Genomic DNA, 3,246 nt, shown 5'->3' on the forward strand with positions numbered 1-3,246 from the left:
GGATATTTTTCAGGGGTACACAATTCCTATAGACCAAGAAGGAACTCTTCCAGACTATAGAAATCTAAGTATGCAGGAGTTGAATGCTCAGTCATATAAAATAACAAGACAACAACAACCCCCAAGCCCCAGATGTTAGCCTCCAGAAGAAGAAGGGACTGTCTGAGGAAACGTTGAGGGCAGGTAGACATAATGAAAACGGTAAGAGAACATCTACCCCAAGTCTCACCAGCTCACACATCTACCCGCTCTCCGAGGAATCTGCCTCCTCCTTCACCAAGAGTCTTCCACGCTGTTTGGTATCTCACCATCTTACCCTTTCATGCTCACAGACTTGTTTTGTTATTTCCAAATTCTCCAGTCACCCCTCACACACACACATTGGGTCCTAGTCTTCCCTTTGAACCCCCTTCCCCTCCATTTACTGACTTCTGTGGCTCAGACTCTTATTCCTTGATAACCACTTCTGGCCTGGAAATTGAGCTTTGGTAAAGAACGCTGTCTCTACCCTAACCTTTTCCCCACCTTCTCCTCCGGGATCTGATCTGTCACCCCCAACTCCTTCGCTTTCCTCTCCATCAATACCTTTCTTAAGAAGAGTTCTGCAGGTCAGTGCATGAGTCCTGGAGCCTGGTTTCATCGAGCTCCAGCACCTACCAGCTGTGGATCTCTGCAAGTTACTCAGCTTTCCCCACCCTGTAAAAGAGCTATAATAAAATAGCTCCTACCTCACAGTGATGTTCAAAGGTTTAGGTAAAATGTGCATGAATTTCTCAGCCCATTCCCAGTGCACAGCATGTTGTTAGATATATTATTACTTAGCAGCCCTGAACTGCTAGCAGAGTCAGGAATTTGCACAGCTTTACAGTGGAAAAAGAGTTCTTAGCTTAAGAACGGCACTGATGGGGCGCCTCAGTGGCTCAGTGGGTTAAAGCCTCTGCCTTCAGCTCAGGTCATAATCTTAGGGTCCTGGGATTAAGCCCCGCATCGAGCCCCGCATCGGGCTCTCTGCTCAGCAGGGAGTCTGCTTCCTCCTCTCTCTCTCTCTCTCTGCCTGTCTGCCTACTTGTGGTCTCTGTCTGTCAAATAAATAAATAAAATCTTAAAAAAAAAAAAAGTACGGCACTGATGTGTGACGTTATGGATATAAGATGTATTCTGAATTTTGTTTTTATTACAATCATGCAATAAAATGCACATATACTGTGGTGACAGCATAAAACTAAGCTTTAAACTGAGATGTTAACATTTTCTTTCTTTCTCTCTCTTTTTTAAAGATTTTATTTAATTATTTGACAGAGATCACAAGTAGTCAGAGAGGCAGGCAGAGAGAGAGGAGGAAGCAGGCTCCCTGCTGAGCAGAGAGCCTGATACGGGACTTGATCCTAGGACCCTGGGATCATGACCTGAGCCGAAGGCCGAGGCTTTAACCCACTGAGCCACCTAGGTGTCCAGAGATGTTAACATTTTCTGAGAGGGAAAGAAAATCCAGCTAAAAAAGCCTTGTGCTATAAAGTCCATATACCTTCCTCATCTCCTCTTTACAACAGTCCTGTATTGATGTGTCTACTTGGCACATGACGTAACTACTGTCGCTATTTGCTGGTTGGTTACTAAAGGCTTGTCTTTTATAGGCTGATACACTGTAGTCGGACACCCTCTTAACCATAAGTGTAGTGACTAACGAGGTATTTATAAAATTATTCAACTTGCCATCTTTAACAACTGTCCATTGAATAGGCTGTATGGCTTGAACATTTTCTTGATTAACTCCTGGATGGTTGTTCAAAACATCTTTGCAGTTGTTCCATGCCTTAGAAAGTTGGATGGGTACGTAGGGGGGATCCTATACGGACACAACCATACTTTCCCTCTCCTAATGTTTAAAATCCATGCTCAGGACCACATTTCCATAAAGGTAAGCTTGCTTTTTTTTGTTTTGTTTTGTTTTAAAGAATTTTATTTATTTATTTGACAGAGAGAGATCACAAGTAGGCAGAGAGGCAGGCAGAGAGAGAGGGGGAAGCAGGCTCCCTGCTGAGCAGAGAGCCCAATGCGGGGCTCAATCCCAAGATCCTGGGATCATGATCCCAGCCGAAGGCAGAGGCTCTAACCCACTGAGCCACCCAGGCGCCCCAGCTTGCTTTTGTATTACAAATAATCTGGTCCCTTTTCTGGGTGTATGTGTGTGTATGGGGTTTTTGGTTTTTTTTTTCATCTTATAGTCATTAATGTTGATCTCCCTCCTCTGCTTTTTCATGGATGTGGGTTGGTGATGATCTTTTTCAGAATATTTAAGACTCTTGATGTTTTTTGGCCACTCTGTTCCTAAATAAATTGACTTTTTCAAATCCAGTGTTATGAGACATTGGGATTACCAATTTGATGCTTTGCTGAACTCTTACTATATTAAATCCCTACAAAAAACCCACAGTTATGCCTGGTGGCATGTATTCTTTACCCCAAAGCTGCTTTTGCTCAAGATGATTATCTTGATGTTTAGACACTTTCTCATCGCATACCCCATTACTTCATCAGAGCTGAGCTTACTGGACCAGCCGGAATTTTCCAACCAATCAAGTCCGGATCTCTTCTCTCCTATAGAACTCTGGCTAAAAATAGAGTCAGAAATGGGTTTCCAAGAAAGACTGGGGTGCAGGTATTGGAACAAAGCATACCTATAAGCAGTTTTGCTAGACTGTAGATTTATCAGCAAATCCTGGGAACAAAAGGTTTAATGACAAGGAATTTATATTCCTAAACACCTTGGTTTTGATATACTAGGTGCAAAGACAATTAAGATCCTCATGCCATGTAAATGGTAGGATTATGTATCCTTAAACTCTGGAGACGGCATTTACCAACAAAACCTAAGTGAGGCAATACTGGCAGTGCTTAGAAGATGGTATTGACTGTTTCCATTTCCTTATTACAGAATCATACCTGTTCACTTCAAACACATCAGGGGTTTCCCTCAATCTTCTGTTTGAGGAAATACACATGTGCACCATTTATTGAGCAAGTCTCAAATGCTCTAAAGATTGGCAGAGAAGGAATTTTCTAGCATTCAGTCCATTGCTGTTGTGCCAGAACTGGTGGATTTGCCCCCAAAGTAAAGACCAATAACAGATGTTTACATTTGGGGGTACAAATTTTTCATTTCCTTCGTATAAAGTGACCATGATTTACCTCCTTAAAACACAGCCCTTGATAAATACATCTTTCATGATGATCACATAAAAAGAG

This window comes from Mustela nigripes, chromosome 13 (assembly GCF_022355385.1).
Source record: "Mustela nigripes isolate SB6536 chromosome 13, MUSNIG.SB6536, whole genome shotgun sequence".
NCBI lineage: Eukaryota > Metazoa > Chordata > Mammalia > Carnivora > Mustelidae > Mustela > Mustela nigripes.